The sequence below is a fragment of the Gorilla gorilla genome, chromosome 1 (assembly GCF_029281585.2).
Source record: "Gorilla gorilla gorilla isolate KB3781 chromosome 1, NHGRI_mGorGor1-v2.1_pri, whole genome shotgun sequence".
Lineage (NCBI taxonomy): Eukaryota > Metazoa > Chordata > Mammalia > Primates > Hominidae > Gorilla > Gorilla gorilla.
In genome coordinates this window covers 161,695,245-161,720,253 of record NC_073224.2, presented here as the reverse complement: position 1 = coordinate 161,720,253, position 25,009 = coordinate 161,695,245, and the positions used below count along the sequence as shown (strand labels likewise).

Here is a 25,009-nt window from a genome sequence, read left to right as displayed (position 1 = left end):
GTTTCACTGGAATCTATAGAAGCAACCTCAACACCCCCCACCCCCCACACTTCCGGTCTCGACATACTGTCTAATTACCTCACATATTGTCTACTTCTGGTTCTCAGAGCTTTGAGGAAGTCATTCCTCCACAAAGAAAACTCTGGAATTCCTACATGATTGAATTTATATTTAAAATAGTCTACCTGGTTATACTAGGTCCATGGCCTATAAATATGGAAACTTACAGTTTTAGGATGTTGGCAATGACCCCAGAAATTGTCTTTGAAAAAAGTTGAAATAAAAGGAGGAATCTGTTAGAAATGGCATTTACTCTGTTTGCTACTATTTCATTTTTGTTTGTACATGACTTATTCCCTGTGGATTATATACTTCTTGAGTACCACAACTCTGTCTGATGAATGGCTTTAGTTATAAAGTGAAATAAAGTTGGAAGTAACTGAGATAAATTAAGACAGTGATAATGACATGGGGTTTGTTCTTACCATGACGTGAGATTTTCACAAAAGAAATGAATATTGTAGAGGACTACATTCATTCATCCATTCATTAATCTTGCAAATATTTACCGAGCATCAACCAAGTGCCCAGTACTGTCGTAGATACTGGGAGACAGTGGTGAGAAATATTGATCTAGTCTCTGTCTTTATGGTATGTATAGCCTAGAAGATAAAGACAGACAAAAAAGTAATAACTGTAAAATATGATAAACACTTGTTAGGGAAGCAGAGATTGCTATGGGAGCCGTCAAGGGAACATTTATAGTCTTTATAGAGCTTTCACATACAAATACCTCATTTGAGCCTCATTAAGCCATGTTCAGTGAGTAGTGCAGGGATTATTCTTCTCATTTACAGATAAGGAATTAGACTCAGAAAGGTTAGCAAGATGCAAAGTCCCCATAGACCCAGACTTGAGCTTTTGACTCCAAACCCAATGCACTCACCAATATTCCAGACAGCAGCTGGAGTGCCAGGGAGTGTGAGGTCTGTGGCTCCGCTGCATCTGCTTCCTGTCTTTATGATGCTCTAGTCCCAAGCCTGTATAATAACCCCATTGGCATCAATTAATTAATTCTTGGCATCCAATGAAGCTGCCTGGAAGCCATGAGGGTGTTCTGCCTAGCATGGCTCCAAGCCGTGGGCAGCTTATCCAGTGTTCATGCTGGGAGCAGCCTCTTCAATTAGGAGAGGGGCCAAGGGATCTTTTAGGCTGATACAGAACCGACAGAAGCTCAGCTCAGCCACAAAGTCTTATTAGAAGGAGCCCCCATGCTTCAGTCTGCTCAGTGGTCTGTTTTCCTGTCCTATGAAGTAGAAGTCAGATTCTCCAATAAGAAAACAACATTAAAATGTCCAGAGTTTGTTTTGCTTTGTGTTTAGTACCACAAAGTTGAGCAGAGGAATAAACACTGTTGTTGGGCAGAAAAACTTCCCTTCTTGCTTTGTACACCTAACTGCATGTTATTCCCTAATTATTCTAGGAAAATGCTTTGTCTTTCTTATACATTTTTGAACTTGTTGGAAACTTCCAAGTGACATGAGAGCTTTTTAGGGATGAGGAAGCTCTGGCAAAATTGAGGAGCTGGTGATACTTGTTTCCTTGATTTGTAGTGTAGTGGAAAGACCATGGTACTTTGGACCATGCAGTAAGAACATGGGCTGAGTTATTATCTCAGCACTTTCATTTTTTGGCTGTATCAACTTCGGAAATATGAGGACTTCCTTGAACCTCAGTTTCTTCAAAGGATGGTTATGAGGATTAGAGGAAAGACAGGTAATATAGCAGGCATAGCCTGGCCAATAATTGGCCCTCGATAAATGGGAAATATTATCATGATGGTTAAAATATCCTTTCTTCTGAGGACTCAATACAAACTCTAGTATCTCCTCTAAGCCTGACCTTTCTGGCAACACTAGTTCCTCTAGACCTTTACCGTTATCATAAATTTCTTGTTTTTTTTTTTTTTATCCTCCCAGCTAGGGCATTTATGATTATTTAATCTGCAAATACTAATTTACAGTCTAGTTGGAGAGATAGGATATAGGTAACAGGACAAAGTATGACAAGTGTCAATGAGTGACATAGTATTGGTGCTGTAGTATTTCAGATGAATAAAATATGACCATGGGCTGGGATTTTTAAGGATTTGAGCAGACACAGTTGATAATTTACACTTGAATGGGTAGTTGGGAAGGGCTGGAACCGGAACAAAACCTATCTAGGTAGGGACGGTGGACAGGGGGATGAAAGAACAACAGAATTTTAGATATTAGTTTGCAAAACATGGTTTCTCAGTGGTAATGGAAATAGATAAGAGCCCTAGCAAGTAACTGGCAAAAAGGTCAAGATAAAGCACTAGGACAGTGACAAATGGTGGGGAGTTTGGGAATGGTAATATTCAAAAGTTGAGGCAGTCATGCACAGTAGGTCCTCACTGTCTAAATTACACTTCCCTTGGCAGGAGACTTGGAGGGTTAGCCCAGCCATTGAAGGTTTTTAGGGTCCAAGTCTATGGTGGTAGTGGTGGGGAAGGGTAAGATACAGTGTAGATTTTTCCAAGACTCAGTGCACCTGTGGATCTTAAGATGGTGTTTTGCAAAGTTCCTGGACCACGTGCTTCAAAATCACCTGGAAGGCTTGTAATAAATACAGATTACTAGAATATCTGGGAATAGACTCTGAGGACATCCATTTTAAATAGGATTTTAGAGAATCTTATATATGTTAAAGTTAAAGAACACTGGGTAATTCATATTAGATTCCAGACTTCAGAGACATGCTGGAGAGTCCTGAAATAAAAAATCCTGTGAAGAAATTGGCTTTTCCTTACTCCATAAAGAGTAGTTTGTAGGAAGTCTGGTTGTACTGAAGAAAAATCTGGAGACAGGTCTTTTGTCCTTGTAGTGAGATTGCAAGATTTGTCTGAAAAGAAAGTTGGAGTTTCTGAAACAGGAATCAAGGCAAAAAGAATCCCAAGAACAAGAAATGGAGCAGAGAGACTGGGAATTAAACAAGATATGATAAAGGATTTGCAACAGAGTTGTTGTTTACCTCTTACCTTCCTCAACTAGACTGTGGGCTCCCTGAGGGCAGGGCTCTTAACTTCCTTATTCTTATTTCTTTTGCGCCTGATACAGGGTCTGGTGCAAAGTAGGCTTTCAGATGTTTTTTAAATAACTTAATAAGTAAATGTGAGATTGGCAAGGGTGATTTGATGCTAAGCTCTGGAATGTGGGCTGGAATTGCTTGGTCTGGGTGACTCAGTTCATACTGGGTCCTTGGATTTGGATCTGGAGCTGCACTTGTAGATTTGGAGTTAAGAGAGGGAGGAATCAGACTGATTGAAGACACTGGCTGAGGCTACAGTTAGGATAGTTTAGGGTGACTTCTGAAAGAAGGTGTGATTTGAATCTGGCTTGAAGCAAGACAGATATTAAATAATTCAATCCAACTCAATGGACATTAGTTGGGCATCTGGTCTGCACAATGGCTGGCAACCCAGTGGTGAGTAAAATACAGTTCTTCCCTTGTAGGAGACCAAAAGGAAAAGAAATGACTGAAACATAATGTTATATTTGGATGGGGAGGTATGGGATGTGAAAAGGAAAACTATGGAGGAAAATTGAGAGAAGGGATAATGTTTACCTGGGCCTTAAAAATTGGTCAAGCTTTGTTCTACAGTTAAGGCAGGGAAGGACTCTCAGTGGAGAAAACAGCCAGAATGAGAGTAGGTAGGCGTGAAAGTGAAGGTGACCTGGGAGGTAGCCTCTGTGGTTTGGTGGATGAGAGCACAGGATGAATTATGGGTAGGGGGTCTGGACCTCAAACAAAGGTTAGTGGGTTAACAAGGGGGGGTTTATTGGGTGTTAATGGGTGTTAACAAGGGGGGATTTATTCTACAAACATTTAAATTTGTCAAAGTGTTTGTTTTAAGCAGAAGAATCACACAATTCAACTTATATTAGGAAGAGAATTTGGGCCAGAGGGTAAAAGAAGGCCTGCAGGAGAGGAAGGCCAGAGGGAGGAATCTGGGCAGGGCAGCAAGGCGAGCCACACTTCACCTAAATTAATTCCTGCTGAGATACTAAAGTAAATAACGGCTTAAGACAAACTCCCTCTGAGTGAGCTGTTTGCCTTTGAACTGGCCCCTCCTCACCTGGAGGAGGTGTGACTTCCAGTGGATAGATTTGCCAGGCCACTGGGAAGATTTGCCAATTTTTGATTCATTCTTCCCATGCCCATAACTGGCTCTTACTAGCTGTTCGGCCCTGAATATGAAATGCAGTTTTGTGACCTGGCTGAGAGTTCACAGGCCCTAGAGCCCAGGTTGCTTTATGATTTACAAAAAAAAAAAAAAAAAAAAAAGTTATGGTAGGAACACTTAACATGAGATCTGTTCTTGGAACACATTTTAAAGTGTGTAATACAGGACCGTTAACCATAGGCACAATGTTGTACTGCGGATCTCTAGAGCTTCTTCATGCTGCACAGCTGAAACTTCATGCCTGTTGACTAGCAACTCCCCATTTCCCCTTCTCCCCAACCTCTGATAACCACCATTCTATTCTCTGCTTCTATGAGTTTGACTATTTTAGATACCTCATATGAGTGGAATCATGCCGCATTTGTCCTTTAATAGAACTGCTATATGATTCAGCAATCCTACTTCTGAGTATTTATCCAAAAGAGTTGAAATCAGGATCTCAGAGAGATATTTGCACTCTCATATTTGTTGCAGCACTATTCACAACAGCTAAAAGGTGGAAACAAACTAACTGCCCATCAATGAATGAATGGATAAAGAAAATGTGGTATATACAGCTAGCTCTCTGTATCCACAGGTTCAAGCAATCACAGATGAAAAATGTAGTATATAAAAAATCCCCCCAAAATAAAAATAATACAAATAAAAAATAATACAGTATAACAACTATTTACGTAGCATTTACCTTGTATTAGCTATTAAAAGTAATCTAGAGATGATTTAAAGTATACCGGAAGATGTATTTAGGTTATATGCAAATACTATGCCATTTTATATAAGGGTCTTGTACAACCTTGGATTTTGGCATCCTTGGGGCTCTCACAAGCAATCTGGGGTAGATACCAAGTGACAACCGTAAATACGATATTACTCAGCGTTGAAAAAGAAGGAAATACTGCCATATATGACCACATAGATGAAGACATTATGCTCTGTGATTTAAAAAAATTGACCAACATATGGTGGGAATGTAAATTAGTTCAACCATTGAGGATGATAGTGTGGTAATTCCTCAAGGGTCTAGAATCAGAAATACCATTTGACCCGGTAATCCCATTACTGGGTATATACCCAAAGGAATATAAATCATTCTACTATAAAGACATGTGCATATGTATGTTTATTGCTGCACTATTTACAGTAGTAAAGACATGGAACCAACCCAAATGCCCATCAATGATAGACTGGATAAAGAAAATGTGGTACATATACACCATGGAATACTATGCAGCCATAAAAAAGAATGAGATCATGTCCTTTGCAGGGACATTGATGAAGCTGGAAGCCATCATCCTCAGCAAACTAATACAGGAAAAGAAAACCAAACACCGCATGTTCTTACTCATAAGAGTAAGCAATGGGAGTTGAGCAATGAGAACACATGGACATAGGGAAGGGAATAACACACACTGGGGCCAGTTGGGGGGTCGGGGGCGAGGGGAGGGAGAGCATTAGGATAAATAGCTAATGCATGTGGGGGCTTAAAATCTAGATGATGGGTTGATAGGTGTATAAAACTGCCGTGGCACACGTATACCTATGTAACAAATCTACACATTCTGCACTTGTATCCTGGAACTTAAAGTAAAATTAAAAAAAAAAAAGATTGAAGAAAATTGACCAACATGAGTGTTTACTGTCTGTACCCTGAAGAGTGCTTCCTCAAAGCCATTCCAAATGAGGATCCCCTAGAAGATCCCAAACACACCAGTGCTGAGGGCAGAGTCAACAACTTCTCTTTTCCCCCAATGGTCTTCAGCCCAGGAACCAGGACTTACAAGCCCAATTATTGTTACTATATGGATTCTTATTATCAAAGTTCTGGATGTCACATTTTCTCAACTGTAAGAAAAGCTGTTGCTTTTAGTGTTAGTACATGCATTAGAAAGTTCTGTGAATTTACAATAGCACAGAAATGGACTCCACCTAGGTTCCCAATCAATGGTGGATTGGATAAAGAAAATGTGGTCCATATACACCATGGAATACTATGCAGCCATAAAAAAGTATGAAATCATGTCTTTTGCAGCAACATGGATGCAACTGGAGGCCATTATCCTAAGTGAATTAACAGGAACAGAAAACCAAATACTGAGAGAGGGAGGAGGCCAAGGGTTGAAAAATTACCTATCAGGTACTGTGTTCACTATTTGGGTAACAGATTCAATTGAAACACAAATCTCAGTATTACATAATATATCCATGTAACCTGCAGCTCTAACTCCTGAATCTAAAATAAACATATAAAATAAAATATAAAAAAGAAAGTTTATGAATTAAAACAAAGTTAAAATGATATTAAAACTGCTCTTTTTTTCCATTCTTTCATTCTTTGCTACCTACTCCCTTCCTTACAAACCCAACAGACATACTCTGTCTGCCAATAAACTGTATGTTTTAGAATAACAATAGATAAATCCTATGGTTTGATTCTGTCCTGCTTGTGTAGTAATGACATACTAGAAGGAGCGTGTTAGCTCAGAAATAAAAACAATTGGGTATTATTCTTTTCAAGGGCACTAACTGATGTGTATCCTGGGGTGATTACTTCACTTTTCTATGCCTTAATTGCTGTAACAAGAGGGAGTTAGACTCGGCTGTATCTCCACAGTTCTGTCTGAGTCTAAGAATCACAGCTTCTCTAAGCAATGCAGGAGTGATGGAATACTTTTTTACATAGTGGAAAAACTTGAACACTGCTTTGGAAAGTTGATTTACCTTTAAAATGGGTATTTGTTGATTGCTTCCTTGGTGTCTATTTCTTAATTTCTTTAACAGACTTGAGTTTTTGTCTTTAAGGTTGGGTTCTGCTTTGCTCAGCTATGCATCTGGCATGGACTGGATACCACGTCTGGCTCCAGCGGTGGATCCTGCCTGGCTTAAACCAACCAGTGTATCCCTTTCTGGCAAACGGTGAGATACAGCCAGGCAAGGAACCAGATTCTGCCTGTCTTTGTGGACCACATGAAGGAATTTGGGCTTTATTTAAAGCAGAGTGGGTGGCCTCTGCAGGGTTTTAAACAGAGGAGCAGCATGATCAGATCTGCATTCCATTTGGACCACGTCTGGCTCAGGGTCATGAGGCCCCCCCTCCAGTTTTGTTCCTCTGTGTGTTTGCACTGTTCCCTCAGCTTCCTCTCTATCTGCTGCCTCTCTGCTTTTAAAACACCCTTAAACTGACCGGAGAAAAGAATGAAATGGGCACTGTGTGTTCCTAGTACTTGTTCCAGCACTCCCTCTGTGGCAATTTGTTTTTCCCGGTAAATATAATTTGCCCTTTCTTAATTATGATTTGAGTTTTCGGTAGCTCTGACCTGTAAATTGGCACTAATTTTCTGCTTTTTCAATCTTAAAAATGGGATCCAGCAGTGGAGGTGTGGGCTTTAATAACCTTGTCTGTGACTGGCTTCCCTGTGGCAAGCAGCTGCCAGTGGGGCTCATGCTGTGGCCCTTCTTTGGGGTCTTGTTTTGTGCCGCCAGAGCACAGTCTCACCCAGAACTTATCCCAGCAGTGAGGAGCTGCACAGACTGACTTGCAGATATCTCTGTCCTCACTCCTTCCAAAGGGCCTTCATAATGAAAATAAAATTTAGCTCCAAACAGGATCACTTGAAGCCCTTAGTCCCCTCTTGCACTTGTTGGTTACACCCCAGAGCAAGCTCATTCCTTTGCTTGCTTTCACTCTAAAGGGTTGAACCTTCTTTCTGGGTCTGCCTGTAAACTCCTGGAGGGGCCGGGGCCCTTCCAGTTGCTTCTTCCACAGAGACCTCTGGGCACAGTGAGCGCTGGATAACACCAGTAGAATGACTGAAAAGGCAGAGAAATTAAAAAGTTCTGAGTCTGGGTGTCTTTTTTTTGTTTTGTTTTTGTTTTTTTTTGAGACAGGATCTGGCTCTGTCACGGAGGCTGGAGTGCAGGGGTGCGATCTTGGCTCACTGCAACCACTGCCTTCCAGGCTCAAGCAATCCTCCCACCTTAGCCTCCAGAGTAGCTGGGACTACAGGCATATGCCACCACACCCGGCTAATTTTTGTATTTTTTGTAGAGATGGGGTTTCACCATGTTGTCTAGGCTGGTCTCAAACTTCTGAGCTCAAGCGGTTCTCCCGCTTCGGCCTCCCAAAGCGTTGGGATTACAGGAGTAAGCCACTATGCCTGACCACTCTATGTGTCTTTTGTTTGCTAATGAGGTAGCTGGGGGCCCCTAGGTAGCCTCAGGATGGGGCTGGTCACCCAGAAAGACCAAAGCATGATTAGAGGGTTGGGACTTTCAACCCTTACTCTCAACCCCCTGGTATGGTAGAGGGGCTAAAGGTTGAACTGATCACCAATAGCCAATGATTTAACCAGTCATGCCTATGTAATGAAGCCTCCATAAAAGCCCAAAGGACTGGGTTTGGGGAGCTTCCCAATAGATCAACTTGTGGGGGTTCCTGGAGGGTGGTATGCCACTTGATCCATACCTTGGCTTGCCCTGTGCATCTTTACAATAAATGGGCAAATAAAGTGTTTTCCTGAGTTATGTGAGCCACTCTAGCAAATCAATTGCACCCAAGGAACGGGTTGTGGGAACCCTGGTTTATACCCAGTCAGTCAGACATAGTGACAATCTACTACTTACCACTGGCATCTGAAGTGAGGGGCTGTCTTGTGGTACTGAGCCTTCAACCTGTAGGATCTGACGCTATCTATAGGTGGACAGTGTCAGAATTGAATTGAATTAGAGGATACTCAGCTGGTGTCTGCTATAGAATTGCTTGCTTGTCATGTGTGGAAAACCCCCACAAATCTGATGTCTGAAGTGCTGTATTGAGTGGATGACAGAGATTAGGGAAAAGCAATTCCTCCTCCCTTATCTTTTGTAATAGATTTTTCTGCTTTATCTTGATTATTATTCACCCTGGCTCTCTTTTTCCCCCAACCTTGTTTTCTATTTCTCTGTAGCACATTTCACCATGAGACAATATTGTATATTTTATATTTTGCTAATTTACTTGTTTATTATCTGCTTCCCTGCACTGGGGTATAAGCTCCACAAGGGAACAGAGTCTGTTCTGAGCTGCATTCCCAGCACCACACAGCGCTTGGTACAGGTGCTCTATGAATATCTATTGAGTGAATCTGTCCCACCTTTGAAGATGGTTTATTCTTTGGATTTTGCCCTCCTTTTCTTGACTCTTCTCTAGGGCTGGAGTTGTCTGGTAGAATGCTGTTTGGACTCATGTTGCTTTGCTCTGTCGTGATTTGAAGATCACACTATCAAGGTATCCAGGTACTTGGAAAGAAGGCAAAGTGGCATCAGGCCAGCAGTTCGCTAACAGTCTTGAAGATTTTATTTAGATGAGAGCTGTTTGGTTTATTTGGAACCCACTGGGGGTACTTTTTATCAGAAATAATGACTTACTGGGCTTACTGTGTACTGTACTGAATACCTTGCCTACATTTGCTTGATTCATTCTTACAATAAATCTATGATGTTTTCTATTAGTACCTAAATCTTACAGGTAAGAAAAATGAGGCACAGACTGGTTAAGAAAATTGAAGGTCACACAAGGAGTTAGTGGCCATACTGGGAACTGAATCCAGGTATTGCTGACTGCAATGCTCATGTACTTAACTGAGAGGCTGTTTGGACTTGCTATTAGGGGCTTCAATTGTATATTTGTACCAATTCTTTGACTTGTTCTCATTGGTTCCAGAGATCAGAGGTTTTCCTGCCTTGCAGACATTCTTCACCTTAGTGATGGAGCATATTTTAAATAATAAAGGGTGGCATACAGGATTTTATGTTCAATATCACTGTAATTGCTTCCAATAATTTAAGTGATCAGATAGACACATAATGCTTGTTAATGCAGTTAATGTTTGTTTCAAAACAATATATATTTCAAAATGATGTAGAACAGTAGTTTTCGAACTTCAGAGTATATTAAGGTAGATCTTATAAAAATTGAAAATGTTGACTGTTATGCCCAGGGATTCTTTTCTGTTTTGTTTTTTAAAAAATATTTATTTAATTTTTTAAAAAATTGATAAATAGTATTTGTACATATTCGTGGGGTATGTAGCAATGTTTTGATACATATAATGTACAGTGGTCACATCAGGGTGCTTAGCATATCCATCATTTTAAACATTTATCATTTCTTTGTGTTGGGAGTGTTCAATACCCTTCTTCTAGCTATTTGAAACTACATAACATATTATTGTTAACTATTGTCATCCTAGTGGTGTAGAACACTAGAATGTACTTCTTTCTAGCTGAAGTTTTGTATCCTTTAACAAATTTCTCCCAATTCCCCCCTTCCCCCTACCCTTCCCAGCCTCTAGTATCCTGTTTTTCTTCTTACTTCTATGAGATCAACTTTTTCTTTGTTTCTACAGATGAGTGAGAACATGTGATGTTTAACTTTCTGTTCCTGGCTTATTTTACTTAACATAATGTCCCTAGTTCCATCCATGTTATTGTGAGTGACAGGATTTCATCTTTTTTTATGGCTGAATAGTATTCCATTGTGTATATATACTACATTTTCTTTATCCATTCATCTGTTGTTGGACACCTAGGTTGATTCTACATCTTAGTTATTATGAATAGTACTGCAATAAACATGGGAGTACAAATGTCTCTGTAATATACTGATTTTCTTTCCTGTGGATAAATTCCAAGTAGAGGGGTTGCTACATCATACGGTAGTTCTGTGTAGTTTTTTGAGGAACCTCTGTACTATTTTCCTAATTAGCTGTATTAGTTTACATTTCCAACAGTGTAGAAGAGTTCCCTTTTGTCTGCATCCTTGCCAGCATTTGTTATTTTTTGACTTTTTCATAATAGCCATCCTAATTAGGGTCTCAGAGATTCTGACCCAGCTGATATAAATGTTTAACAAGACTGCTCAGGTGATTTTGATGTCAATGTTTCCTGATCACCATTTAAGAAATGCTAGCAGGTAAACATCAGGAAAAACACAGGATTAAGGAAGTCTCATATGTAGTCCCAGACAGGGGCTAACAGACTTCAGAGCTCTATTTGCATGAGAATTTGATAGGTGTCCTGAAAATATGGTAAAGAAAATTTGGAATTGTTGATTGATCCTCAAGATAAGGAGACTAAAATTCTCCAGTAAGGTGTTATGCAAGGCTGTGTGTGTGTGTGTGCATGTGTATGCTTGTGTGTGTTGATGTGAGGTATGTGTGGGGATATAAAATAGTCTCTCTTTATCTTTGGGGATCCACTTCCAAGACCCTCACCAGATGTCTAAAACTAAGGATAGTACTGAGTTCTATATATACTATGTTTTCTTCTATACATACATACCTATGATAAAGTTTAACATGTAAATTAGGTACATCAAGAGACTAACAAAAATAACTAATACTAGAATAGAACAATTATAACAACATACTATATTAAGAGTTATGTGAATGTGATCTCTGTCTTTTAAAATCTTATTTTCTGTACAGGCATATTTGGAGATATTATAGGTTTGGTTCTAGACAATTATAATAAAACAAATATCTCAGTAAAGTGAGTCACGCTTTTTTTTTTTTTTTTGGTTTCCCAGTGCATACAAAAGTTATGTTTACACGACACTGTAGCTTATTGCCTAGAAAAACAACATACATATCTTAAATAAAAAATAGCTTACTCTTGGCTGGGCATGGTAGCTCATGCCTATAATCCTAGCACTTTGGGAGGCTGAGACGGGTGGATCACCTGAGGTCAGGAGTTCAAGACCAGCCTGGCCAACATGGTGAAACCCTGGCTCTACTAAAAATATGAAAATTAGCCAGGTGTGGTGGTGCACACCTGTAATCCCAGCTACTTGGGAGGCTGAGGTGAGAGAATCACTTGAACCTGGGAGGCAGAGGTTGCAGTGAGCCCAGATCACACCACTGCATTCCAGCCTGGAAGACAAGAGTGAGACTCCATCTCAAAAAAAAAAAAAAAAAAAGCTTATTCTTAAAAAGTGCTGACAGACATGAAGTGAGCACATGCTGTTGGAAAATTGGTGCCAATAGACTGCTCAACACAGAGTTGCTGCAAACCTTCAATTTGTAAAAAAAATGCAATATCTGTGAAGCAAAATAAAGTGAGGTTTGCCTATAGCCATCTATCTTTGGATCACAGGTAACTGGAAAGTGAAACTACAGATAAGAGGGTACTACTACTGTACAAAAAGTATAATGATACTCACATATAGGGCGAGATCAAGATGCCTAACTACCTCGGTGGAACAGTAGCATAATCAGTGGGAAGAGACTTGTTGAGCAGGTTATTTAAGCTGCCATTCAAATATTTTCTGACTTTGCTGAGGGGGTTGCTTTTCTTGAGTTATTTGGAAGATAGTTCTGAAGGAAACTAAAAGAGTAAGCTACCCTTTATGGGAGATTTATTAAAAAATGGAGAGATCACGGTCACACTTAAAGGTCTGGTAAAAAGTTACAACAATGATGGAAAGAGAATCCTCCCTTCTATTTGAGAGAGCCACAGGATCAACTCAGGAGACTGAGAGGGCAACATTGAGAGGCTGGAGAAGGCAGTGGTGAAGGCATTCATGTTATTAGGGTGGCATCACTAGCAAGACAGGCAGCGTCAGCAGGGCTGGTGGGGAGTGGAGGGAATGACTCTTCAGTAGGAGGAAGGCTAGGCCTTGGGTTCTCAGTGATTTCTCTGGGTGGTGGCTTACAGCCCCGTTAAACCAGGCTCTTAATAATAACTAACACTTAGTAGAGTACCTTACTATGTGCTGAGTCCTTATCTAAATTGCTTGTATTATTACTTGAATGAGAAATTGTTTTTCTAATTGATCTAGCAAGTGGCAGAGGTGGGAACTGAACCCAGACAGCTAGCTTCAGAGTCAGTGTGTGTAAGTGCTGTGCTATATGTTTTCTCCTATGTACATTAATGCCAGTTAGTGCTCCCCGTTCTGAATGTGCAGATCACGTAGGTGAGATCCTGGACAGCTGCTTTTCAAGCACGTGCCATTACTAATTGGTGAGGTAAAAGTAGGGGTTCATTATAAACTTCTACCTGGAAAATGATTCTCAAAGAATATCCCTTGCCCATACCAGACCCATAGAAGCTAGTTGATACATGTTTACTTGAATGAAGAATGAAAAAATCCTGCTTATAATGGTTTGAGAATATTGTCTTTGAGTACTGTACACTAAACAACTCATTCTAATGACAACACCAGAGGCCATTCATATTCATAAGCTGAACTGCTTAATGTAGGCTGAAAAAAATAGACCTTTTTTATTTCACAGTCAGAAAAATGACTTTTTTGACAAAAATAAAAAACCCAAAACAATATTTTCTTGAAAAAACAAAAAAGTCCAGACCCTGGTATTCTCCTCCTCCCCAGTTCCGGGAGGGTTTGATTTAAAAAGAAGCCCTTTATGCCCCTAACTGGGTTATTTTAATATTATATCAATAGTTTACAACGAACCATCTATACTATGCTTCTGCCCATGAAGAACTTATGTTCCATTCAGAGGAAAAAATAAGTTTGTTTACTCACTTTTCCCTGTTCTCAGAGCTTTCTAATACTGATTCATTTCTTTTTTTGCTCAAGAAAATAGGATGCAAGAGTAGAAGCTGATCCTCGAGGCTTGCAAAAGTGGGGTTCTTTCTGAAAGTGAAGCCAGCAGCCAAGAGCCACCCTTCAGAAGATAAAAGGAAGAGCAGCTGCATGAGCGATGGCCACAGCAATGCATGGGTCCTGTCTGTCCACGTAGTCCTCTCCATCTGCCCGTAGCTTGCCAGGTCTCCTACCCACACTGGGGAAATTCCAGCTGCCAGCCCTCTTTGGGTTGCACCTCCCCTTTTTGCACAGGGCTCTATTGGGAAAGCAGCTGTCATGTGTCTATTTGAAAGACAAGAAACCAGTCTAGTTATAGAAAAGAGATTTAGATTACATCAGAATAACAATGCAAATCATTTGTGCAGTTCTTAGTACAGAAAACAGATTTAGGAACAAAAATTGGGAGGGTTGAAGAAAGTGTTTTTTTATTCTGTCATCAAAATTGTTTTTTAAAAACAAGTCACAAAAAAACACATCTGTAGTAAGATAAATAATTGTGTGCCGACTTCATAAACAGAATGAATGACTGAATTCACACAATGTTATTTACTGTTTCAGGGCACACACACATGGTTTCCAAGTGGTTTCTTGCCACTTTGGCCTTCAACTGGCCTTGCTATTTTCCACTGAGGGGTGTCTGACTGTCTCCAACACAGCCCTGAGTCTAAGCAAAAGCCCATGGGTTGGTTGACTGGTGTTCTTGTTGTCCTTGGAAGTGGACAGACTGGCAGATGTGGGGCTAGTGGGGAAGATTCTCGTAAACACTTTATTTGTTGTAAGAACTCCAGTTGGAATGTGGCTTCCAATCATGGGAGGAGGACTGCTTTAGAACAGGTTAGAGGGAGAGAGAGAGAGGGAGAGAGAGAGAGAGAGGGAGAGAGAGAGAGTGTGTGTGTGTGTGTGTGTGTTTGTGTGTGTGTGACATGCTTGGTGTTGCTGTTTTGTATCATTTCACCCTTTAATCTGAAATAGAAACTTATTTATTGAGATTTGTTGATTCATGTTGCTGATGATACATGGTAATGCCACAAGTATGGGAAGAACTTCTAAGTGTGTGGTAATTCAGCCTTTTTCTTTTTTTGGATGCTCTTTCCCTCTGCACCTTGATCTTGAAAAGCCTGGCAAGGAGTTTGTTCAGAGACAAATCTTTAAAGTCTCTCCAGGCCTCAGCAATATCATGTTGTAAATAATCCTCTTACTGGTGCTAAGCTTTTCATGAAGCAGTGAAGAAAATAAGATGTAAACCCCAATCAAATGAGGCCTTGTTGCATAGTGTATCAGAAAACAGCTGAGAACTCAAACAGCAACTGCTTTTTTTTTTTCAGGAAACTTTCTATAATAATACCAATACAACCAAAGACTATTATTCTGAACAGAAAACAAGAAATACAGCTGGAGCTATTTCCTATCTACCTGATGAAGGGCACTACCAGGCGGTCACTCTGGCTCTGTCCACCGATGCCTGTGCCCACTTTGTGCCACGTAGCTTCCATGGAGACAAGAGCAATGGTAATGGAAGAAGAAAGTCTGGATGTACTCGTGCAGAAGCAGAAAGCTTCGTGGAACAATATTAATCTTCTGATCATCTCTGTGCTGGTCTAGTTGCCCATAAAGTTGTCAGATTGACTTCGGATTTAAAGCCTGAAAATGAGTCCCAAGGAAATCCATTGACATGAGGCCCAAGGAAGACAGTTTTTGGAAGGGGCAAGGTAGGAAGGATGGTTTGGTCACTGTGAGGAAGAGGAGGGTAGAAAAGCATCAGGACATCAGAATCTTTAGGAAGTGGCTACTGATAATCAAGCAGAGCTTTCTCCCTGTGGGTCTCTATCCGTTTAGCGGCTTCTTGTGCTAAGCAACTCAGTGACTGCTCTCTGCTCCAGATGTGACCTTCAGCCTCCACTGCTCCTTTCTGCTGGCAATGCTCAGTGTAATTTCAGCCACAGAGGAAAGGAGGTGAAGTGAATATCAGTGGGAGCCTAAAAAGTTAAACAACAGACGTGTTTTCCCAGTGTAGAGAAAAGCTTGCTTCTCCACTCCCAGGACTTTGTGCCCTGCTCACCTGGAAGGTAAGCAACAAGCTGCTGGGGCACGAGGAGCCTGTGAGTGGCTGAGAGCAATGATGAGCTCATCCCTTCCTTTAGGCACCTCACCTTCCGCGTCAACCATTTTGGTGGTTTCTTAGATTGTTTCCCTGCCTTCTATTGTGTCTTCTCATTCAGAGTTCATTCTGATGACAGCCACTAAATTAGTCATCCTCAGGAAGAGCCTGGGTCATGTCTCAAACTCTGCAGAGGCTACTGAGGGCTCACTGAATGGTGCTGAAGCCCCTCGCCTGCCCCTCGAGACCTGGTACAGTCGGGCTCTGCTTCCCTTTCCCCATCTGTGCTGCTTACACTCCGTTGGACCCTTCAGGTCCATTCTCTGCCCTGCTGTGGGATTTGGGGGCCTGGCTTCTACATGTCTCACTGGGGCTTCCTCACTCTCTGGCTTTTCATTGGGTTTGGCCACTGACAGAGGGAGGTGGATGTCTGGATACTTATTCCTCCCCTCTCTTCCTGGCAGTCCTTGATTCTGGCAGTAACCAAGTCTTCTTTCTCTACCCAGGCCATGACTCACATCAAGCAACCCCTCTTTCACAGGGTTCTGGTAACTCCACTTCTTTTGCCCCTTCAGATCCATAGGTGGAAATGGCCACATGCTGTTGCTCATCTCTGTTGGCTTTGGCATCCCAGGGTGGATACTTTACTTCGCCCATTCCTCTTAAAGAACAGATTTATTCAATAGTTTCCCTTTACTTTCTTGGGTGTGTCACCTCTTTCTTGCTGGAATCCTATCTCCATCCTGTCCTCTCTTGTCCAAGCAAAAGAGCCACTTGCTATTCCTCGAACATAGCACTTTCTCTTCTCTGTGACTTTTCAGTTCCCAGCTTTCTTCATCTAGTCCCAAGGAAACTCAGGTTTGGAGGATCCTATTCAGTAATCAGGTCCAGTAATCAGATGCTTCAATTCTCTCTGCATCTCCCAGTAAATGATTGTCTAGTCTTTGTTTAAATATTTGTAAGGCAGGAATTCATTGCCTCTTAAGGCATCAGTATTTATTCATTCAGTTCGTTCAGTGAATATTGTTGTTGCCTCCTACCATGTGCCAAGTGCTATGCATGGTGTCTCTCCTCAAGAAGCTCAAAACAGTGAGGAGATGAATGTATGAATAAGCAATTTTGGGACAATGTGATATGGATTACTTTGGTGTTATTCAGAAGTGCTTTGAGAGCATAGACAGCTGAGATGGGATGGAGTGGAGTCTTGCTGTGTTGCCCAGGCTCATCTGAGATGAAATGGAGTCTCACTCTGTCCCCCAGGCTGGAGTGCAGGGGCACGATCTCAGCTCACTGCAACCTCCGCCTCCCGGGTTCAAGAGATTCTCCTGCCTCAGCCTCCCAAGTATCTGGGATTACAGATGCACACCACCACACCTGGCTATTCCTTGATAGGTTTTTAAGCTCCATGAGGACAGAGTCCTTGTCTTGATTATCATGGAATCCCCTTTATTTAGCATTTTATGAGGCTGAAATCAAGGTGTTCAGCCTGGCTGAATTTTTCCCTGAAGGAAAGTTTTTTTTTCTGAAGGAAAAGTCCAGTTCCAAGCTCATTTTTGTTACTGGCAGAATTCAATCCTTTGCATTTGTAGTACTGAGGTCCCCAATTTTTTAGTAGTTACTGCCAGCCAGAGAAGACTCTGCCTTTAAAAGGGTCATGCAATTAGGTCAGGACCACCTGGATAATCTCCCTTTCTAAAGTTAACTCTGCCATATAACGTGACCTAATCCTGGGGGGCAAATCCATCAAACTCCCAATCTGGGGGATTAGGTGGAGCATGCACACCAGAGGAAGAAGAGGGAAATCTTGGGGATAATCCTAGAATTCTGGTAGAAAGTGACATAAATTGAGAATAGTATACATGATATGTTGAATCAAAATAGTCATGCTTAATCAATGGTTTCAGAAATCAAGACAGTAATGATCCTTAGGGTCAAGGAGGGAGAGAAACAATAGCATACATGAAAAGTAAGTATTCAGTCAGTGGGTACACACTCATTGCCTTCCAGATGCTAAAGAGAACCTAGCCATGTCATGCTGGACTTATGGCCTACAAAACTATGCACTAATAAGTGGGATTTTTTTTTTAATGTTACTTTAAGTTCTGGGATACATGTGCAGAACATGCAGGTTTGTTACATAGGTATATATTGCCATGGTGGTTTGCTGTACTTATCATCTAGGTTTTAAGCCCCACATGCATTAGGTTTTTGTCCTAATGCTCTCCCTCCCCTTGACCCCCATCCCCGACAGGCCCCAGTGTCTGATGTTCCCCTCCCTGTGTCCACATGTTCTCATTGTTCAACTCCCATAAGTTGGATATTTTAAAGCTGCTAAATTTGTGGTAATTGTTACTCATCATAGAAAAGTAATACAAGACCTCAACTCCTGACCAGTCTGTGGGTAGTAATCTCATAAAACAAGTTGCCTCATTATATAAACGTTTTGCAGCTACTTTATTACAGAGGACTCATCAGGAAGTTACGTTGCTTAAAACTAGGCATTTTGTAGACACTTTCATAAGATTGATTTATGGCCAAGATGACCTTTAGTCTATACCAGTTTTATCAGATTTCAAGAATAAAATGATTCCATCATAGTAGTGTTTTTTTTTTTCTCTAAGCTTGACTATTAGCTCAAATGATTGTCAAGAGCTCTGCATTTACCTGGAAATATAGAAATGCTGAATTCTAGGTATTTGTCAGCCAGTGAGTTTGAAACCTGGCTTTGCTTATTAGTATATGTATGCCATGGACAAGTTACCCCCTTAAAAACCTTAAGCTTTTCATTTGTAAAATGGGCATAGTAGTCCTACCTTGCAAGCTGTCTGGAAGGCTTGAAGATGGGGTATATAAAGTGCTACTCTACTTCTTCATATCCTCTCCTTCATCTTTCCTTGATCCTTTATCCCTTTCTTTTTTTAAGATGTGATTTTACAGAAAGATACTAAAAATAAACAAAGGAAAGCAAATGTTAGGAAAAGCCTTTTAGGTTTTATCATTAATTTCTTTTGTGAGTTCACTTGTCTATAAAGTTATACTTGGTACCATAACGAACACTGAGGAGAAATGTTTCCTGCCCAAAGGGGACAGACATTCTGAAGGAGACGGGATGGCTTCACATAAGCTATCTTTTTATTTTTGTGTTGGCTCAGTATTCTCTTTTTCTGATTATAAGGGTGTGGTTCCTTTAGGAAGTGGGATTGCTCTAGTGTATTTTATAAGACCAGTGAAGTAATCTTTCCACTGTGACCTATCCTTGGATGGGAGAATGGGAATGGGAGGAAGAAATGTGGATTTTTTCAAGGTAGTGGCACATGAGCGACAGCCTTTGCTGCTTGTGGTGTACGGGATGTTTCTGTAACAGAGCATATAAACACAACATTCATGACTAAGTGTTTTGTAGAATGGAAAAATCAATGACTAGACTAGAAAGGAAACCATCATTATGGACAAATACCATGGCTGGTGTCAGTTGCACAGAAGGACCATAGATCTGATGTAGGCACTGTTGAAGATGCCCAAGTTATTCAAAAGCCATTAAAAAATCAGTTTGAATTTTTCCAATTGTTTCCCGAAACACACAGATGAAAATCCTGTGTGGTTGACTTTGGCTGCTGCTACATGAAATTTTACAAAGCTTAGGAGATCTATTTTTTTTTCCATAAAACCAGTGGAATTCTAATGTGACACTTGGGAATTGTGTTTGAATTCTGAATGTGTGTTTATGTCTCAATTTCCCATCAATACAGATGTTTACTTCAGAAAGACAGTCACTCTAGACATTTCCTGGACTCTCACCCAAGTTTTTCACAAGAATATTGTATCATTATGTAAGAGAGCAGCTGCTGCTATCTTTTACGCTTTTTGGAAAGTTCTTTAATTTTTTCTTCATGAGAGTTTCCACCGGGGTGGAATCATTTTGTTTTAGTGTTAGGATCTATTGTCTTTGAAGGGAAGCTAGTTAACTCCTACAAGCTGAGGGATAGGAAAGAGAGTGGATGTAGAACTGGTCTAGCTGATATTGTTAAAATAGATTGCTGTCATTGTCAAATGGGAATGAACATTGAAATAATAAAATATCATTCTTATTCTACAATAGAGAGAAGAGGGTTAGCCCCTTGACAATGGAAAGGAATAAGGGAGAAAAAACAGATGAAGGAGAGTATGAAGAAGTAGAGTAGCACTTTATATACCCCATCTCCAAGCCTCACAGACAGCTTGCAAGGTAGGAGCCACTATGCCCATTTTACAAATGAAAAACTTGAGGCTTTTAAGGGAGTAACTTGTCCATGGCATACATATAATAAAAAACAAATCCAGGTTTCACGCTTACTGGTTGACAAGTACCTGGAATTCAGCATTTCTATGTTGCCAGTTTTCCAGTATCAGATGGAAATAACCATATCTAATCAGTAATAAATGAGACAAAATTATACTCCTTACTGTATAAAGCTTTCTAAACATTAAGTAAATTGAGCAAACTGAGACTCTAGTAAGCAGTCTTAAAGCATTTGACTCAATATAATTCAGAATCACAGTATAGTTTACAGATATTTTTATCTTTCTAATTTCTTCATTCTCTTTGCATCAAGTTAGAATGAGAGGAAAGGCCTTTACTTCGTGCTCAAATTAAGAGTTTGTTACAGAGAAAGTTGGTAGGCATTTTTGAGCGAGGCTTTTGGAAAGATTTGGAACAGAGCTGCGGTTCTGAGAAGAATGAAAACGGTGAGTGAATCCTGTACCGGCAACTGAGGTATCCAGGTTCTCTCATTGGGAATGACTAGGTGGCTGGCATGACCCACAGAGAGCCAGGAAAAGCAGGTTGCTGTGACAGCCCACCCAGGATCTGTAAGAGGCAAGGGGAGCTCCCATCCCCAGCCAAGGGAGGCAGTGAGTGATTGTGCTACCTGCCCAGGAAATGGGCAAATTTTCCATGGATCTGTGCAACCTGCAGATCAGGAGATACCCTCATGAGCCCACATCACCAGCACCTTGGGTTCCAAGCACAGAGCTATGCAGACCCTATTTGGCTGATCCACTGGAGATTGCCTAAGACTACTGAGTTCCTGGGAGGATGGGACAGCCGCCATCACTGTGGCTACCTGCTGCCTAAGACCACTGAGTTTTTCAGGGGAGGAGTGGCAGCCATCACTGCAGCTCCAGTTTGCCATTTTCCCCTGCTGGTGCGGGGAGACTGAGCGGTTTGGACCCAGGAAGCATTCCCCACAGCACAGCACAGCACAGCGACTGTGGCAGATCATGGCCAGGCTGCCTGTTTAGGCCAAAGTTGGACCCATCTCTCCTCATTGAGTGGGGCCTCCCTGTGGGAATTTCAGCAACTCCAGCCTAGGGGTTTACAGACAGAACTCTGATATGCCTGGGATGGAGTCCCTGGGGTGAGGGGTGCCCGTGGTCTCTGTGGATCAGTGAACGTAGTCTTTTCCCCTTCTGGTTCAGGAATCTGGGCAGTCCTGATAAGCAAGATTCCCCCCAGTGCAGTGCACCTCCTCTACCAAGGGGCAGCCAGAGTGCTTTGTTAAGAGGGTCCCTGATCCTGTGCCTGCTGGCTGGGTAAGATTTCCCAACAGAGGTTGCCAGACACTTTATACAGGAGAGTTCCTGCTGGCGTCAGGTCTGTCTCTGGGACAGAGCTCCCAGAGGAAGGAGCAGGCAGCCATCTTTGCTGTTCTGCAGCCTCCAGTGGTGACACGTCCAGCTGCAGGAGGGAGCCAGGCAAATAGGGTATGGAGTGGACCCCCAGAAAACTGCAGCAGCCCTGTGGAAGAGGGGGCTGGTTGTTAAAAGAAAAACAAACAGAAAGCAACAACAACAACAATCGACAAAAAAGTCCCCACAAAAACCCCATCCAAAGGTCGGCAGCCTCAACGATTGAAGGTAGATAAAGTCAAGAAGATGATAAAGAATCAATGAGAAAACACTGAAAACTCAAAAAGCCAAAATGCCTCTTCTCCTCCAAATGATCGGAACACCTCTCCTGCAAGGGCACAGAACTGGGCTGAGGCTGAGATGGATGAACTGATGGAAGTAGGTAGGCTTCAGAAGGTGGGTAGTAATGAACTTTACTAAGCTAAAGGATCATGTTCTAACCCAATGCAAAGAAGCTAAGAACCAAGATAAAACACTACAGTAGCTGTTAATCAGAATAACTAGTTTAGAGAGGAACATAAATGAGCTGAAAAACACAACATGAGAACTTCACAATGCAACCACAAATATCAATAGCCAAATAGACCAAGAGGAGGAAAGAATTTCAGAGCTTGAAGACTGTTTTGCTGAAATAAGACAGGCAGATGAGATTAGAGAAAAAAGAATGAAAAGAAATGAACAAAACCTCTGAGAACTATGGGATTATGTAAAAAGACTGAACCTCTAAGTGATTGGGGTACCTGAAAGAGATAGGGAAAGTGAAACCAAGTTGGAAAACATACTTCAGGATATCATCCAGGAGAACTTCCACAACCCAGCAAGACAGGCCAACATTCAAATTCAGGAAATCCAGAGAACCCCAGTAAGATACTCCCTGAGAAGATCAACCCCAAGACGCATAATCATCAGATTCTCCAAGGTCAAAATGAAAGAAAAAGTGTTAAGGGCAGCCAGAAAGAAAGGCCAGGTTGCCTACAAAGGGAAGCTCATCAGACTAACAGCGGATCTCTCAGCAGAAACCCTATATGCCAGAAGAGAGTGGGGGCCCATATTCAACATTCTTAAAGAATTTCCAACCCAGAATTTCATATCTGGCAAAACTAAGCTTCATAAGTGAAGGAGTAATAAAATCCTTTTCAGACAAACAGATGCTGAGGTAATTTATCATCACCAGGCTTGCCTTGCAAGAGCTCCTGAAGGAATCACTAAATATGGAAAGGAAAAATCATTACCAGCCACTACAAAAACACACTGATGTACACAGACCAATGACACTATGAAGCAACTACATCAATAAGTCTGAAAAATAACCAGCTAGCATCATAATGACAGGATCAAATTCACACATAACAATATTAACCTTAAATGTAAATGGGTTAAATGCCCAATTAAAAGACACAGAATGGCAAGCTGGATAAAGAGTCAAGACCCATCGATGTGTTATATTCAAGAGACCCATCTCATGTGCAAAGACACACATAGGCTCAAAATAAAGGGAGGGAGGAAAATTTATTAAGCAAATGGAAAATAGAAAAAAGCAGAGGTTGCAATCCTAGTTTATAACAAAGCAGGCTTTAAGCCAACGAAGATCAAAAAAGACGAAAAAGAGCATAGCACAATGGTGAAGTGTTCAACAAGAAGAGCTAACTATCCTAAATATATATGCACCCAATACAGGAGCACCCAGATTCATAAAACAAGTTCTTAGAGACCTCCAAAGAGACTTAGACTCCCACACAATAATAGTGGGAGACTTTAACACCCCACTGTCCACATCAGACAGATCATCAAGACAAAAAATTAATAAAGATATTCAGGACTTGAACTCAGCTCTGGATCAAGTGGACCTGATAGATATCTACAGGACTCTACACCCCAAAATGACATAATATACATTCTTCTCAGTGCCACATGGCACTTACTCTAAAATCAATCACATAATTTGAAGTAAAACAATCCTCAGCAAATGCAAAAGAACTGAAATAACAGTCTCTCACAATCAAATTAGAACTAAAGATTAAGAAACTCATTTATAACCACACAACTGTAGGGAAATTGAACAACCTGATCCTGAATCACTTCTGGGTAAATAATGAAATTAAGGCAGAAATCAAGTTCTTTGAAACCAATGAGAACAAAGAGACAATGTACCAGAATCTCTGGGGTGCAGCTAAAGCAGTGTTAAGAGGGAAATCTATAGCACTAAACTTCCACATCAAAAAGCTAGAAAGATCTCAAATTGACATTCTAACATGACAACCAAAAGAACTAGAGAACCAAGAGCAAACAAACCCTAAAGCTAGCAGAAGACAAGAAATAACCAAGATAAGCGTGAAACTGAAGGAGATAGAGACATGAAAAACCCTTCAAAAAAATCAACATATACAGGTTGTTGAAAAAATTAATAAAATACACCACTAGCTAGACTAATAAAGAAGAAAAGAGAGAAGAATCAAATAGACACAACAAAAATGGTAAATGGGATATCACTACTGACTGCACAGAAATACAAACAACCATCAGAGGATACTATGAACACATGTATGCAAATAAACTAGAAAATCTAGAAGAAATGAATAAATTCCTGGACACATACACCCTCTAAGACTGAACCAGGAAGAAGTTGAATCCCTGAAGAGACCAAAAACAAGTTCTAAAATTGAGGCAGTAATAAATAGCCTACCAACCAAAAAAAGCCCCAAACCAGATGGATTTACAGCTGAATTCTAACAGAGGTACAAAGAAGAGCTGGGACCATTTCCTCTTAATCTATTCCAAACAATTGAGGAGGAAAGACTCCTCTCTTACTCATTCTATGAGGCCAGCATCATCCTGACACCAAAACCTGTCAGAGATAAAACAGAAAAAGAAAACTTCCGGCCAATATCTCTAATGAACATTGATACAGAAATCCTCAATAAAATACTGGCAAACTGAATTCAGCAGCACATCAAAAAGCTTATCCACTATGATCAAGCTGGCTCATTCCTGGATTGCAAGCGTCGTTCAACATATGCAAATCAATAAATGTAACTCATCACATAAACAGAACTAAAGATGAGAACCACATGATTATTTCAATAGACAAAGAAAAGGCCTTTGATAAAATTCAACATACCTTCACATTAAAAACTCTCAATAAACTAGGTATTGATGGAACATACTTCAAAATAGTAAGAGCCATTTATGACAAACACACAGCCAATATCATACGGAATGGGCAAAAGCCAGAAGCATTCCCCTTGAAAACAGGCACAAAACAAGGATATCCTCTCTTACCACTCCTATTCAACATAGTATTAGAAGTTCTGGCAAGGGCAATCAGGCAAGAGAATGAAATAAAGGTATTCAAATAGGAAGAGAGGAAATCAAACTGTATCTGTTTGCAGAT

At 40.8% G+C, this 25,009-nt stretch overlaps 1 long non-coding RNA gene across 1 annotated transcript in view; it reads left to right on the top strand.

The window, feature by feature from the left end:
- The window catches only part of LOC134757026 (uncharacterized), a 129,062-nt gene that overhangs the window by 4,060 nt on the left and 99,993 nt on the right, over positions 1–25,009 (top strand). Inside the window, exons 2-3 of the long non-coding RNA XR_010130636.1 lie at positions 13,845–14,035; positions 15,179–15,562. This is a non-coding gene — a long non-coding RNA (uncharacterized lncRNA). The remainder of the gene's footprint in view (positions 1–13,844; positions 14,036–15,178; positions 15,563–25,009) is intronic.